Genomic DNA, 17,729 nt, shown 5'->3' with positions numbered 1-17,729 from the left:
CAGAGATCAAATAGCATCTATATTTCAATTTTGCTACATATATTCAATGGAAACAGAAACACAAGTCTACAGAGTACTTCACAGCATTTGTCTTCTAGAATTTTCTTATGCTGCACTGTGTTATTTTTCTCATTTGAATTTATAAGTGTTCACTATGAGGCCAGCACAATAACATAATTATTTATTAAATAATACAGAACCCTACCAGAGAAGATACTTGGTACAGGATGACTATTAAATTAACCCATTTTGAGTGACCTTTTATTTGGCAGGCAATGCCTTCCAAGCAAATTAAGGAAAAGAAACCAGGAACAGCACAGTTTCTAGAGCCAATAATGTGGCTTGGGAGCAATAATAGTAAAACTGGATATTGCAACTGCTTCAATGAAGTAAATCTGACCTTACTCCATTGCACAGGATATTAGTGCTGATATCTGTACTAAAGGTAGTTTGAGTGAGAAAAAAATTACAGTGTTATTGCCTAATCCTTTCTGATCCACCAAAAAAGAAAAAATAGCAATTTTGTCCTAAGACTACATCTCACATGTACTTTGCCATTCCTGTACCAAAATGCAGGGGGAAATCCTCAGCCATTTTCAGTCATTGCACTCCACTTAAGATAATTAATGAAACTGATGTGGCAGGATTGTTATATTGATGGTAAGAGCATTTAATCTGCCACAAAAAATAGGCATATACCTTGTTAGTCATGTCCGCTTTGGAGACCTTTGAAGTAATGCAATCTGATGTCATCACTATGCATCAGAAAGCTGTGGTGCTATGCTCTTTCTTGACTAGTGAAATTTCACCAGCTACATTAATGAACAGTGAATTCTTTCCTGTGGCCATTGCATCAAAGAGTTACAAGTTTGCCAGTTTATTACTGTTACAGTGCCAAGAACATTCATTCAATACAAAAATATGCACACTATCATGATTATGCATTGTCTCTCTTGGCATATTTTTTAATATCTCATCCTGAACAATGTCCCAGTAATAACACACTTCTATCAGCTCTAACCAAATTAGCTTTTGCTGAGGAATAAAAGTACAAAATTGATTATTCAAAGGAAAGGGTTTTGTCTTATTATTCTAGGAGATAGGCAACTGCTAGGGATTTGGGATTTTGCTGATATCCTTGATATGATTTGAAGACTTTCACCTAGAATATACTCTGACTTTGAAGACACTGTGAGGGTGCAAACATGGAATTCATTTCTGACTTAACAGCAACTCTTTATTAGTGCATAGTTAATACATTTCTGAAGAACACACTAATATCAGAGGCAACAAATATTGATAATATACCTGTGATATAATTTTTAGTTAGGTAACAACTTGATTTAGAGTCAAATCTGTTTTTAAAAATTCTTTATGAGTTTTATCTAATCTCATTTTCCCACATTTAAAGTTATCTCTTGGCTAATACAGGAATCTCATTACTACAGAATATTTCATGTGAAAAAAAAAATGAAAATAAGATTTCTTTGGTATAATTATTATTCTTAATGTTATTTTTTTCAAGGAAACAGTCAATCTGAGGAAATTGATTCTAGAAATTGTTCCATTTCAAATATTTTTTGATCACATATTCACAATCATATGTAAAACCTTTGATTAAGTATAGGAATGTCTTTGCAGAAGTATTTGGTGTTGAGAGTGAAATAAAGCTCTACTCAGTCTTCCAAAATTAGAAATCTTTATTTCTACAGAGCAGTTTATTTTAGATATTTGAGGCATGTTTCCTAGCATGTTTCCTAAAATGATATTGAGTGTTTCTATTAAAAAGAGATTAAATAGATTTATGTTCAGCAAGAGCACATTTTTGAATAAACCCCACAACTTGTCCTCCATATAGGTATAGGCAAAACTAGCTGACTCTTCTTCTGGAATTTGAAAGTCCTTTGCTAACATGTGAAAGATTTAAAAGCCATTGTAACATGGATTAATTGTTTTGTAGGTGACAAAATTTATGCCATCTCCAGTGTTAATTAGCAGTCCACCCTGAGTTCACCTACTTTGCTCAGGTGCTATAAAGGAAGCCACTTGTCTGACTCACTGAATGCCTGAAGCTCATTGAGAGAGCTGCATTCCCTTCTCTGACATGAGCATGGCTGATATGCCTGATCTCTTGGACACTGGAACCATTAAGCTGCCAACTGCTGACAAATCACTCAGAACTCACCTGACAACAAAAGGGATACTGAGTTATCCATCATCTCCTAAATAAAGCAATTACAACTGCTCTGTACTAATTATTCATTTCTGCCCAACTTCAGATATTTAATATTTTCATCCTCACGTCACTCTCTCCTGGCAGATATTTTCTCAGCAGAAGGCACACATTACCTGTGTTGTGTGATGTTCACATTGTCCAGTATGTATTGATTGCAGGCCATTATGTACCCAGTGTTATTTGTCACAGGGTGTCACAAAAGGCACAGATAGCTTACGAAACAATAAACCCAGATCTATTAGTGATCAATCCTCAACAGAACATTAATATTTCAGCAACTAAGAAAGCAAATACAGTTAAGAAATCAGCATTTAATATTTCAAGAGTGGTTTGTGCTAATTGTGGATTATACATGAATAAACTACAGCCTGGAACAGTTTCCTTCAATAGAACTGTTCAAATTATATTTAGGGGAATAAAAAACCCAAATTAAATACTGAAGGGAAAAAAAAATAGTAATGTTGAATGTCTTTTTCCCACCAAGAAAAGAAAACTAAACTTGCAAAATTCACAGGATTGACTGGACTGCAAGATAGCACAGAAAAAGTTGAACTAGTTGAAATTACTAGTTTGGGTACTGCAGGCAGTATTTCTGTACAACAGTCTTAGCTGGGCCAATAATAGGCAGATGAGAGAGGAGTGGAGTGAATTAGGCAAGAAAACCTACCCTGTGCTCCAGGCTCCTCAAAGGCCTCTGGTGCCTGGTCCAGACAGAGTCAGCTCAGGGTGGCCAGCTCCAGACAAACTGCAGACATGGGTTCCTTAGCTACCATTCACAGGCCTGCCTCAATGTAATCACCAGCTCCCCAGGCTCCAGGATGAGGAATGATAAACCAGGAATCATGGACAGACTGTGAGAAAAAGCTCCAATTTTATAATACTGCCAGGGTTCCCCCTTCCATCTATCTGGGCTTTGCAGTTTCTTTCTGTAACTACTGGCATTTATATAAAATTAAGAATAATAGAGAATGAGGACTGGAAAACATTTTTGCTGCATCTAATTATTTAGCATGTGTTGATTTGTCTCCCTGGTATCTGCGTGTACTAAAAATTAGAGATTATAAAGAGTTTGAGGAGAAAAGGTTATGTGTAACTTAGTGTTGCTATGCAGTAACTGAACTATCCTTGTGGTCTGCTATGAATATAATGCAACCACAGATTTAGTAATTCTGAACATAAGCAACTATTTAATTCTCTGTATGAATGAGTCACTCCTTCATGATCACATGCATCGGTGTAAATGAGGTGGCATTAACAAACACAATATTCATTAAAAGGCAGTAACTCAAATTCAGATTGTATTTATGAAAGACTTGTTGCATCAATTAGCAAGGTTATATTAAGCAAACTAAATGCTGTCTAAGAATTGTAGTGTATTGATCTTGGTTGGATGTCAGATGCTCACCATGCTACTCTATCCCTCCCCTCCTCAGCAGGATGGAGCAGGTAGAAAATAAGTTTGAAGAAAATTCATGGGTGAAGAGAAAATCAGTTCAATAAAACAGTAGCAAAATCAAAAGTCACTTGTAGAAGCAAAGAAAAACAAAATAATTATTCTCTACTTCCCATAAGGAAGTGATGTCCAGGCACATTTTGGAAAGCATAGGTTTCAATATGCATAATGGTGCCTCTGGAAGACAAACATAATAATAATGCCCGTCCCCTTTCTCCTCCTTTTTTTTAGCTTTTATTGCTGATCAGATGTCATATGGTGTGGAATAACTCTTTGGTCTGTTCAGGTCATGCGTCCTGGCTATGTCCCTTTCCAAGAAGTTGCCCACCCCCTGCCTACTGGCAAGGAGGAATGTTGGAACACTGACCTTGTGCTGTGTGAGCACTGCTCAGCAGTACGCGAACACTGGTGTGTTATCAGCACCTTTCTAGCTACCAAAGCACACCTCCAAGGGCACTGCTGTGAGGAAAATTAGCTTCATCTCAGCCAGACTAAATTCACAACTTATTATTGAAAAGTTATAATAGTACATTTCGCTCTGCACATGGTAAAAAAAAAAGAAAAACAAACCAAAAAACAACAAAACCTTTTTTTAGTAGACCACAAGATATTTAGTTAAAGCAGAAATGTTTTCTCTTTTCCCTGCTGCCCTCATTATCCATGAATATAGAAAAACAATAATCTATAGTCCCTCTTTAAAGTATACACATCAATTTTTATTAATTTCACTTGAGGATAATATGAAAATTGAATGTTGATGCAGTGCAGATATAGCTAGATGGTTGATTTTCAAGATAAGATAACTGGTGTTGAGTCTATACCCAGAGATGTGAAATGAAAAAGGACTTCTTGAAAGATACAAATGATATCTCGTAGGCTGGTTAAAGTCAAGCAATCAGAAATAATGTGAAAATACTTCACCTCATCCTTACCAGGTCTCATTATGTCTGGTCATTGTGTTTCTTATGGTACCTGGGGAGACCCTCTGCTCTGAGAGCCCCTGTGGGATTCTGTAGCAAATTAAGATACACTGCTTTCAATTGAAATTATATTTAAATACTGTATTCCTTCATAAGTTTATATTTAAACTATAAATTCAGGTTTAATTTATTTTTTTTTTTAGATTAGAGTGGTATTCTCTGCCCTGTGGGACCAGACAGGATGGATATCAAAATGCTAAGACACAACAGATATCATTGTGACACTTCTTTCTGTCACACTTAAGACATTGTGGAGAGAAGGAGAGGTCCATAATAACAGAAAAAATGCCCTCAATGCCCTCATGAAACAGGGAAATAAAATATTATCATAGATATCAATATCTCTCAACATTCTGTAAACATTTACTCTAAAAAGGAACAAGTGCATGGATGGAACTATTCCCAAATAAAGCCTGCAGCATCAGGATTACACTATGTATTATGCATCTGTCTAAAAGAGGACAGGGGCAAAAGGAAATTCAACTGGAATTATTTAGTTTAAAAATGTGAAGTATAAACTAAATTAAATTAAGTACACTCAGAAAAATCTTGAAATCAAGATTTCTCAAAGCTGACTTACTAACCCTCAATCTTAACAGTTAAAGTAGTACATTTAATGGGTTACTTATTTAAAACCTCTAAAGATCATGTTTCTATTTAAGCTCTTAAGACTGAAGAGGTAGGAAGTAGTGTATTTTAATGTTTATTCAGTGCTAGTTTCCTCCTCTATCTACCTCAGTAGAAGCAACATCAAAAAAGTATGCAGGTGAATTTCTTAAGGGTTCTATTAATTCACACTTTATTTCATGCATTTAATCATTTGAAGCTGTGGTTTGAAAAATTTCCCTATTTAAACATTCACATAATTTCTCTAGGTATTGCCATTTCGGTCTTCCAGCAAGTTATCTTCTCTTATGTCCTTTTCTTCACCACTTCTCAGTCTGAATTTCCAGAAAGGTGTATATCTCTTGTCCCTCTAGTTTCTAATGACCAAACCTAAAATGAAAAGGAGTTTTGACTTTTAAAGTGCAGCATTGGACTTCTTCCCCTCCTGACTAAAGTGCAAAAATTTATAAAAGCAAACGAAAGTAAATGGTAATATTTTGACTATATACTCAACCACTGAAATGGAAATATTATTACACAGTGCATTTTTTAATTCACCTGTTACTGAAGTGAAGAACAAATATGAAAAATGGGACAGTGCTCTCTTGCTCTCAGACCTGGTGCTATACTACTTAAAGGCCATATGTTCCATTTATTACTCACTGGCTTTACCTTGAGCAGCCTTCCCACACAAGGCAGTCTGAGCAGGTATACTTGTGGGAATTGGTTCCACTGAGATGAGAGCAAAGCCCAAGTTAGCTTTTAAAAAAAGAGAGGAAGCAGGAAAAAAAAAACAAACCAGAAAGCCACTTCATGTAAACATAGTAATAAAATTGAATTTCTTATTAATGTGATTGTGGAACCTGACAGAAGACTGCTACTAAACAAATACATATCAGCATAATTAGCATGCTTATTACCGATGTCTAGCACTTTATATTGACTTATGACTGTTCATGAAGACATAAATTTAAGGTAAAAATAATTGCTAGCAATAAATTAACAGGTCACATTTAGCCTGCAAAATCTGTGAAAATCAGTTTTTCTCCTGTAAATTAGGTAACTTGCGAAGTTCTTCCCTAATAATGTGCTAGGTGTATATGGTGTGCAGTATTAAGTGTTTATTTGGGCTCTAATCAGGTTTAAAATGAAGGGTAAAACAACCAAAGGGAACATATTTTTTTGTATGGAGCTAAGAATTTATTGTTAGCCAAATTAAAATCTTGATGTGATCAAAATCTAGCAAACATCTACCTTTAGTCCTGTTATAATGATATACATAGTCCAAATATAGCCCAATATATTTGGACTATGTATATCATGTATATGGTAACAATATTCTTGCAAACTGTCTCTCCTGAGAGCATACCCTGAGCTGCCCTATTACTCTGGTGCTGTTCTTGCACTCCAGTGTCCCTCTGCTCAACAGCACCAGACTTCTTCACCCAGAGAGACAACGAGGTGTCACAGTGAGTTAGCATCCCAAGCTCTGTGCTGGGTGGGGAGTGGTGCTCAAGGTGGAATGGGGGAATTTCTTTGTTTCATGATCAGCTCTGTTTTTCCAATGTTCTCACACCTGATTGCCTCTGACTGGCCTCCAGCCCCATCTGGATGTTGCATCACAACCTCCCCCAGCCCTGGGAGACACCACTGGCAGTGAACGTCTGGTTTGACCAGCTTCATCCACCTCCGGCTGTCACAGACGTCTGGCTCAGGTCAAGCAATGCTCTTGTGGCCACCAGATCTTTGTTAGAGCAACCTGGCACCAGCTTGAGCTCAGGCAAGCCCTCCCAAGCACCAAGCACTGCCCAGCTAGGCACCTGTTGACATTTCAATATAATGTGGCAGAGATCCTCTTGGTTGGGTTACATTTGACTACAGTAAGTAAAATGAAATAAATTGCATTAGTAGAATCTATGTAGAGCATTAAAACTTATACTTTTCACAGTCCGTGCCCGGCAAATACCCCCCACAACTAGAATAAGAGTCCTACTGTTCAGTGGGAATTCTGGTTGTAGGAGGTTTGTACTAATGTAATCTATCCATATCATCTGCACAGTCAATACCATATCATCTGCACAGTCAATATTCTCCTTCTTCAATTATTTTCAGTTGAGCAATAATGCAAGTCCCAAAACAGACAAGCAAAGAAGCATCACAGGCACAATTACCAGCTTGGCAGATGTAGCTGGAGCTCTAATTAGGCAAGAGGGCCACACTTAGTAATGAATATTGAGAGTAGAAATTACGATTTCTGACATTAAAAAAGTCAATTTTTGAACTTTATATCCTTTCTTAAAGAAAAGTGTATCTATTCTTTGTACATGATCATCAGTATTTTGAGTTAATTGTATCATTTCTATGTTCTTGTCTTTTTCAAAAGTTAACCCCTGTGGATTTTTTATTTCTCTGTACTATTGTGGGCTGTGGGTTATATTTACAGAAAAAAAAATTCATTTAAAGTTTCCTTCTTGTTTTTAAGACACAAAAATGCCTTCTCTTCAATTTTTATGTATGATTTACCAATTTTATTGGTTTTTTTTTTAATTTCCAAAGCATTAATAATTATAAAATGGCAACAACCACCAAAATAAGAGCTCTTACATATTTCTAAAAAATAAAATCATTATAAAAATCTGTTGAAAAATTTGTTTGTGGATCCCAAAATCTAAGAATGAACAAAACATAAGTTTACTGTCTTTTATAAGTTAAATTTTAAGACATATATACTATAAATATTAGTAGAAATTAAAATTCAGCATAGCATTAAGCAATATCATATGTCATTTATGCCAAGGCATTTCTCTTTATTGTCTTTATAGCATTCACTTTAAAATGTATAAAGCCCAAAACAAGGGAGGGAACAGAGAAATTTACACTTAATGTGGCTTTCCAAAAAAAAAAAAAAAGAAGAAAAAGAAAAAAAAAAATTGTATCAGTGAATTGTTTAACTGATTTTACTGTATAAATCCCTGCAAATACTCACCTTCTACATGAAAGGAAAAAAGTCACATAATGCAATGATTTGCAGTGCTGCCTACAGCTACACCAAAGCCAACAGATTTTCAAAGGGAGAACGGAGAGGTGAGAATCACTCCCATGAGTAATGGACAGCTAAAGGGAAGAACTATAAACACTTTCTGTCTGCCACTGTGTTCAGATCTTGAAAGAAATAATTGAGCCCCAAACTATATTTCAGATGTCTGCAAAGTCTGCCTCGCGGTCAATTCCATTTTTCCCAAGAGCAAAAATCTTTCTTTAGAAGTGTAATGTCTGCACTGCCACAAGCAGTCTGAGCAAGCAGTAAATTATTTTAGAAGTGAAACTGAATAACATAGGCATTTATGTATTATGCCTCTTAAGAACCTTATGTCTCCTCACAGGAGTGCTGCAGACCTATGTGGTGTTACAGACCTGTTGTTTGACAGGCACAAAACATCAGACACAGCTCCTTGGCACCTCATGGCCACAGCTGAACAAATGGTCTGTCTGACAGCATACACAGCATACACAGAGGTGATATTTATTGGTAACTTAATGCCTAATACATATTTGAAATTTTGGTGAAAGTAATCTCTAGAATAGCAAGGTTATATTGAGGGGCTGAAGGAGACATGAAGAATAATATTCATTGTAGCAGGTCAGTGTGATTCTTGTTTCCTACTCCCCAGTTTTTGAAGACCAGAGAATCAATCCACACAGAAATGTACTGGAGACATATAGTCCAAGTAAAATCTTCTGCAAACTCCTAGTGGTTTCGGTGAACTCCAAATCCCCATCATGGACTTTCTGTAGATGTAGATGCTTTTCTTGCAATGTCCCTGTAAATTATTTAAAGACAAGTGTCAATGAGGGGGAAAAGATGCATATTTGCTTAGGATTGTGAGGACACTTTAGTCACAATCATTGAATTAAAAGAAATTTATGTACATACTTTTGTAAAAGGTTTTATGAGAAACTATGTTACTTCATGGGCTGGAAAAATGTTAAAGATATGATATTCATGCTCTCAAAGGCTAGTGATCAATTACAATTTAAGAGTTTTTAAATCCACTGGTGTTTTAGGTCTTACATGATTAACAATATGTTTGCAAGAAAAATTTTTATGAAAGCTTACTGGGGAGAAATTATGGATAACTATACATATACATATAGGTATTAAATGCTTCTTTTATATTTATACAATATTCACAGCTGAGAAAAACAATTTTTAAATTTAGTACATAACAAAAATTCAGATTGAGGATTCTGTAGACTGAAGAGTTTGTATCTGAACCATTGAGAAGAAAATTAATATTGTTCCATAAAGTCTTTTATTTTATTGTTTCTGTTTAGAGAAAAGATCTCCTCTGGTAGAGTAGATTAACTTTTTCCAATGACTTGATTTGAAACTTTGCTAGCAGAAGAAAACATAAATTAATTGGATTATTTTAATTTTTTGAGAATATCACTTCCATCTTGGATTTCTTTTTGTTGAAAGAGGAAGAATTGAAACCAGAATAATAGACCTTTTAAAAGTCTTTGATGTATTGTTTCCATTGGTAGAACTGTTGTTTACATGCTTATTCTCTTCAAGACTTTCTGGAACATACCTACTCAAATCAGCAACTTGATGTAAAGGGATCATTCTATCAGACTGAATTATTTAGTGACATGATAAGTTCTAGACATTTACATATATTGCTCCATGAGAAACTTCCTTCTATGATATACCTGATAGAAAACAAGACAAAAGATGCTGGGCAAATATATTTAGTGTATTTTATTTACAGCCTCATTTGCAAGGGTAAGAAAGGGTAAATTGTGGCATGACAAGTACACAAGGATCAGATGGGGAAAGAGCTCCAAGAGATCTAAATACACTTTTTATGTCTTACTTTCACAATCTAATACATTTACTCTAAATATTCCTAAAGGTGTTTGATTTATAATTTACCACAATCTCTACAGAGACTCAAATAGGTCTCAAATTTCATTATTGTATATTGTACTGTTATAATACCATATTAGAGATTAATTCCACACTTTCTAACCAAAGCTTGTTGCTTGTGTCATTCAACAAAAATGTGATTAAGTTTTTAGGAAGTAACATCAGGTAGTATAAAATGTCCTGAATGACTGTTATACTTCTCTTAAAGTAATCTTTCCAGGTCCCTGTTTTTCCTGCTTTTTTTTTCTCATGAAAATAAAAATATGTTTATGAAAAATAGTACTAGCTGCATGTTCAAGCTCTGTGCACAATTAGAATTTGTAGATTCTTCTATTTTTCTTTCTGTGTATGATAAACAAGTAGTTCTAACTCTGAGTATTCTGTGATTCTGTGAACCCAGCAGTCTCTAATGGCAACTGAATAGTTCTATCTAAATGCTACACATTATTTTCTCAGTGTCTATGAAGCCAAATCACTTTAGCCCACAACAGTTTTTATATAGAGCTGATTGCTATGGCCAGTTTAACAAACCAATACTCTGCAGTGTTTCTTCTCTGCTAGTATAAAGAACACACTCCCTTTGACATTACTCCTAGTAATAAAAATGTTTGGCAAAAATGAAAGGCTTCATTTAGCCTGAAGAAATGCAGAAAACAATGCTTCATTTAAAAGGTTTGCAAATGTTCTTCTCCAAATCAAGGCTGTTGTGATTTTGAAAACATTTCTAATGAAATCTCACCCATCAAAATAGAGTACACTTGAAAACTGATTTAAGTAAGCCAGGAAATTATTATGATGATCTAAATCTACAGTTACTTTACTCTTCAGTCTTTCAATTATATTTCTTTTTAATCTACCATATAAATACATAATGGAAAGACAAGTAAGGAAATCACTCCTACAGTTCATGTGACCTGAAAGGCTCTAAAAATCAGCCATTTCAGTTGATAACTTAATGTTTTCTGGATTATTAGAAGCAGTCTATTTATTGTCAAATGTCCAATCATATACATATACATATACATATACATATACATAATGGAATAATTATTAATGTTTTAAGTAAGCAGAAAATATATTTTAATTATAACAAGTGAATCATACTGATGAATAAATTGATACTGCCAGGAAGTGATCACTTTTTAGAGAGAAAAAGCAAAAATTATGAAAAAGCTCTGACATACTAACGAAAGTCTTCAACCTCATAGTAAAATATAAACACCTGAGTATCTGTACACAGACTAAATGTTTACATCCTGCATTTTATAAAGGATATGTTGTATTTTAAATAGAACTGATGTCTGTAAGAAGAACTATGTATTTTTAATATAAAATATTAAAATGTATAATATAAAACTTCAGGTAGTTCTGCAGACCAGAGAAAATAAATTAAAGAAAACATTAAGCTTGGTGTTATTCTTACAACAAAGGGAAAAATGCTGGACTGAAATCTACAGTATATGTGTAAACACAGAAAGTGCCATAATTCTTCAAGAAAAGGCATGGGAAATCTGCCCTTTAACTCAACAAAAAATGTCATGATATTTGCAGGTTGGAGAAAATAACCCTTTGAAAATAGCCCATTGAGAGAGCTATTTGACACATTGCTAAAACATATTATTTTAATGTTTTTTGCAGTCTCATTTCAATCTCAAGCCATTGTTCAACTAGGGGCAATGCAAGCTAAAGCATTGACTTTCTGAGAACAAGGATTCCATGATGACAGTGATGGCACAAACAGCACAATCTCACTTACCTGCAGTCCAGCTGTCACCTGGTACTGCCCTTTAAAGGATTTGTCCATCTTCCAAAATCTTCAGTGTGGATCTTTTATCCTTATGTGCCATAAAATAAATCCTTTGGCCTGAAATAAGAAACTTTCATGAGAAAACTGTCAATGTTTGGAGAAGATTATCATGATAAAAACAGATAGGCTGTAACTCCTCTGACAGTTAAAACCATTATGGTGTGATCTAACATATGATGGAATATTCCTATCAAGAGCTCTTTTATACCTATGTCATTTTTATTTCCTCTCCTCTGTTTCAATCCACAATTGTTTACATCTGAATAGATATAATTCTCTCTCACACACACTGCTCTTATATGATACAAGGTTCACCAGATTCTTCTTGTCTAAAAAGGGTTTGTTTTCAAGGCTTGCAAAATACGTGGGCTATTCCAACAGAGAAATAAAGAAGTATTAGAATTTATGAAACAATAATAAGAAAAAAAAATGTCTGCGACTCAGGACATAGTTTCATTTGCACCACTCCTGAAAGATATTTAACCAATTTGTTTTCAAAGGATGTCCCATCTGGAGGCTCCACAACCTCTCTGCATTTTTTTACTCCCCTCACAGTCAAAAGTTCTCCTATCTCTACAATATTTTCCATTACATCCTATTGTAGTCACCAAGAATATGCAGAGTATTTCCTGTTGTAAGAAACTTTTTTTGGACTTGAAGACCATATTATTTCCTTTTCTCTCTCTCTGACACAAACACACATACATATATACATATATATGTATGTACATACAATTCATTCTACCTTTCCTCATGAACCTCATTTTTGCTACCTTTAAGCATTCTTGTTAATGTCCATTAGGCTTGTACTAACTTGTTTACATAATTCTTTAACTGTAATGTCCAGAATTACACAGATTGCTCTTACTGGAATCTTACAGCTCCCAAGCATCTTTGAAGCATTATTCACTTATTTTTTGGTATTTACTGCTCCTAACACAATGAGTTGGACAAAACATTGATTCTTACTTCATTTCATGATCAATTTCAATGCTTCTTCAGCCTTACCTATATGGTAAATTTCTATACATTGATGTAACTAAATATTCTAAATATGCTACATGTGCAGATACGGTTATTGACTATTTAATCTTTGGGACATTTATTCATAATTGTTTAAAATCTTGGGCTTTTTTTTTTGTTTACTTCCTGTAACTGTAGACCTTTCCAGTTTTTTCTTTTAAATAAATTTTAATTAGCATGCTTATGAGGTGTCCTTTTTTGTAAGTGAATGCTGAACAGACTCAAGACAGTCACTTTCAGGACCCTGTTCAGCATATCCTTCTCTTCTGAGGCTGTGAAGATATAATTCTTCAGTCCTATGGATGTAAACAGGAACAGAGAGATTTTTAAATAGAGGTTATATACTTATCATCTGAGTAATCTGCCTCACAGCATCTAGAATCTGACATATTGAAAGAGTGAGGGTAATTTGAATTAGGACACGCTTTGTTCCCAAAGAGACATGGCAAATTGCAAGATTTAGCAAGGCTACATCATATCAGGCTTCACTGAAATGCCAGATATGGTTAATACAGTGTGTCATAAACATAGTGAATTCTATTCTCCTTCAAACAAATAAATCATAAGTCAGTCCTCTGTCACTCCACATTCTTACTGCCTATAAGCTGCAAAAGCTAAACTCTGTACATGTCAAATGTGGTTTTTGGTTGGCAGTCAGGGGACAAGAGCTGCAGTGCATGAGTCTGGCTGAAGTCATGTTAGATCATGGTGTCATACCCACAGGAGTAGCAGAGACATGGTCTGACCACTCGAAAAGGAAAGAATGTAACTCAGATTTAGTGGCCTGGAATAAGGTGTCAGAGAAACATCCATTCCAGACAAAGTACTGCTTGAGTGTGCAGCAGGTGTAAAATGATTTTGAATGGAAATGACAGTATTCTGCTTTTACTGATTCCCATGTATGGCAGTTCTGCTCTGGCAATATGCTAAGAATAATATGATAATATAATAACAAGTAGGAACTACTGTGGAGTAGAAAAGAAGAAAACACATTCATTTAGCGGTCAACAATGGAAAAGACAGGGATGAAAGAAGAGTTTTGTGGCTCTAGACAGAAGCATGCCAGCTGCAAGTGCAGCCGAGGGTCAAATATTTCTGTGCAGGATAGCAAAGTGAAAGCAACAAGGGTAAGTGTTGTAAATACCTTAGTTTTATCACAGTATTCATGCTGACTGTTGCAGAGAATCAGTCCTATTATTGCAACTTTTCTGTCATAACCAACACTATACTGACATTACTAAAAGGAAAACATTTTATTTTTGAGATTAGATATAATTTTCACTGCAGCTATTTTCATAAACAAGAAACTGAAATTCAGGAGCACCTTGACAGTTCCAGGTACAGAGCAAGACAATGACCTAGCAGCAGCTCCTGAATATAACAGAAGGAATCACATGGTGTTTTGCTATCTGAATATTACTTCTTATTAACACATATTGACTGATCAAAGCAATTTATACAGCAATTTTCATAGGAGTGGAGAAGCAATTGCAAACCATCAGTTTCATCATCTAGAATTTGTCAGTAGATGAAAGGGTCTACATATATTGCAACTGCCTAGAAATTCTAGGATTCAGTTTAAAAACAGCTCCTAACTGAGAATTTAGCAGTAACTTATATTATGATAATGAAAAACCAGCATGCTACCTTTGATGGTCACAGGGGTTCAATAACTCAGACCTTATTTGAAGCCCCAGCATGAGCCTGAGACAGGTCTGAAGCAGCCTCACAGAAAACAGTGCTAAAGTAATAGCAACATTTTATGAACCCTGTTTTGCTCCCCTGGAGGTGATACTGTACCTTCATATATTCTGTTAAGAATATTCAAACTTATTACCTTAGTGGATTTAATATCTAACATACTAATTTAAAAATTACCAGGTTGAGAGAAACTTCTTGATGTCTTCAGCTGTTCTCTCCACCAACTGTTTAATAAGCATGTCATGGTTTAGGAACGGCACTCCCCAGTTTAGTGCTCCTACTGAGACCCTTCAAGCCATGCTGCCACTCACTTTCTCCCTCTCCCTTCCCCTGTGGCAGGCTGCATAGGAGAGCTGGAGACACAAGGGTGAAGATCAGAGCTGAGAAAATGATTTACTGGAAGCTGCAATTAAAAGTTACCAGTAACAGCAAAATATTAATAACAAAAGTATACAAGAGAGAGGCGAGTGGTTCATGCAAAATGCTCAGCCCTGGTGTTACCCTACACTCCCTCTGTCGCACTTACTCAAATGGAAGGGACCCCCTTTGCCCAGAAATTACTCCCTTCCCTCTGCCCCCAGCAATGACACCAGGTGGTACAGAATAACCTTGAGAGCTTGGCAAAGCCCCCTTCTGGCTGGAACCAGGACAAGCAAACTCAAAATTGACATAGATCATGACATAAAACTGCATGCCTGCTATACCAACTTGATTAAAAATGAGTAGTAGACTATAGCCCCTGAAAAACTCTAGCATTTCTAAGTCTAAGTTCTATACTAGAACAATTTTATTATCAACTTTTCCCACCTGAGATGCAGATTGATTTTAACTACATTTCCTTACCTTCTCAAAGATTTGGAGTTTGTTTTTATTGGGATTTTGTTGATTAATGTAAGAGGAATTCTGGAAAAACCATGTAAGGGTTACTACATTGAAACAGGAAACAGATGGCACCTAACTGGGCATGCAGTGAGGAAACTTGTGTCGTTGCTTCTCTCAAGGCTAATATATTATATATACAGTAGCTCTTTTTGGTTTAAAAGGAAGGAAGGAAGGAAGGAAGGAAGGAAGGAAGGAAGGAAGGAAGGAAGGAAGGAAGGAAGGAAGGAAGGAAGGAAGGAAGGAAGGAAGGGCCTAAGCAATACAGACAACATTTAAATGGAAAAAACAAACAAATAAACAAAACCAACAAACAAAATCAACTACTAACCAACAAAAAAAAAACAACAACAAAAAAACAAACAAAAAAAACCCCAAAAAAACCAACCAAACAAAAAAAAAACCCAAACAAAACACCAAGAACTAACTACCAAATAAGAAAATAGGAAAAGAGTGAATGTAACATTACATTGAAAGGAGGAATTTAGCTGTCTGGAACTGGGAAAAGGGTCAGATCCTGATACACAACTGCAGGCAACTTCCTTTAAGAAATGTTCCTCTTTTATTATCTTTTTCTTAATTTACCCTCTTAAAAGAAAAAAAAAAAGCTGTTGTTTTATGATGTGTTGATAGAGGAAGCATAGAGAAAATATACCAGAGTAGTAAACAAAATTCTCAGATTTTCCTATTAAAACCCTGTGGTTTTCCTTAGTTTCCATAAACCACATAAATTCACTCCAAAGCCGTAAGAAGGAATTCAACACGTTTCTGTTTTAACACAAAGTACTTAAAACTATACAAAAGTAAGTAGGGATAAAGGCAACGTCACACAAGCTTCTTAGAAAGAATGTTAATATATTCAAAATCTCCCAAAACCCTAAAATCAGTCTCATTTTCCCTTGCAGCTAAATGGCAGAAGTGCTCAACCCTTTGTAATTGCACTGTCAGTGTCATTGAACTATCATCTTTTAAAATGGTGTGCAGTGCGCTAGGAAAAGATTTTTCATAGCATTTTTCAAAAGTATCAAAGATGATATTTTTTAGAATGTCTCGTCTACACCAAAATATGGAATGAAAGCTCCATCCATGTGAAACATTCTTCAATATGTAGAATTAGTGATCCAAAAAGTCAATGGATTTGAATTTCTATCTATATTTCATTGCAACTTTGATGACACAAAAATTAAATAATTTCATTAGAGTAGCTTTCCACATGTACATTAATACTTCAGGAGATCATATGAATATCTATCTGTGTGACAGACCTTAACTTACTTGCACACCAAAAAATGTCTTATTCTCTAGCAGGGCAGCACAGGGCAATCCCTATCCTCAGTCACATTGAGTAGCAGTCATGTACCATGTAGTGAATTTCTTTCAGTCAAAAGTTCACATCTGTTACACCTTTGAAATTTTTGTTCCTTCTGCCACTCTTTCCCTAGGGATTTAGAAAGATGCAAGGGCAAGAGCCAGGAGGCACTTTTGTGTTTTCTTTCAAAAGAAAAATAAACTCTGGTATACAAAATAAATATCAGCTCTGTCCTCCAAATTGTCCATACCTGAAAGCTTGTTCGCTCCTCTTGGGCAATCATAGTCCAATCCTCACGCCTCTCTCCTGCCTGCAGGTTCCTTCAAAGGAAGAGAGCCAGGCTACCAATCGGCTACTGTCCTACTGCACCAGCACTGATTTGTTGAGCAGCAAGAAAAACACAGTCATTTCCAACAAGAAAAGTATCACTTTAGATTTTTGTCTTGAAGTGTGCATTACCTATAGGAATTATGTGGGAAATGGCCAAGCCCTGCTTTTTTTTTTTTTTTTTTGACAACATAGGAAGATTTTTATACTTTTAGAACTAAATGTTTTTCTACACCATACTGCGTTTCTGCTGTGTGATGTACTCAAGCTGCTTTTCAACCAGCTTATCAGAAGTGTATATGCACATAAACATCTGACAGCAGACAGTAGTCCAGGAGCAGCATGTAGTACTGACATTTTGTGAAACACCTCCTTCCAAAAACAACTGCTTTTCTAAAATACGTGTAGATTGTTTTAAAATCCGTAGAGAGTAGGGGAAACTGTTTTCTCCATGTGATCCAAATTTAGAGCAGTTTTA

At 35.4% G+C, this 17,729-nt stretch overlaps 1 long non-coding RNA gene across 1 annotated transcript; it reads right to left on the bottom strand.

Annotated features, from left to right (window-relative positions):
• Positions 1-8,828: 8,828 nt before the first annotated feature.
• On the bottom strand, positions 8,829-17,252 carry LOC128932964 (uncharacterized). Its single transcript, XR_008482736.1, has 3 exons — positions 17,175-17,252; positions 11,962-12,069; positions 8,829-9,096 (listed from the first exon to the last, which is right to left on the bottom strand). It is a non-coding gene; the product is annotated as an uncharacterized LOC128932964 (long non-coding RNA).
• Positions 17,253-17,729: the final 477 nt, after the last annotated feature.

The sequence above is a fragment of the Melozone crissalis genome, unplaced genomic scaffold (genome assembly GCF_028551555.1).
Source record: "Melozone crissalis strain CALT ecotype California unplaced genomic scaffold, PUWL_Pcris_2 ptg000002l_1, whole genome shotgun sequence".
NCBI lineage: Eukaryota > Metazoa > Chordata > Aves > Passeriformes > Passerellidae > Melozone > Melozone crissalis.
This window is presented reverse-complemented; position numbering and strand designations above follow the sequence as displayed.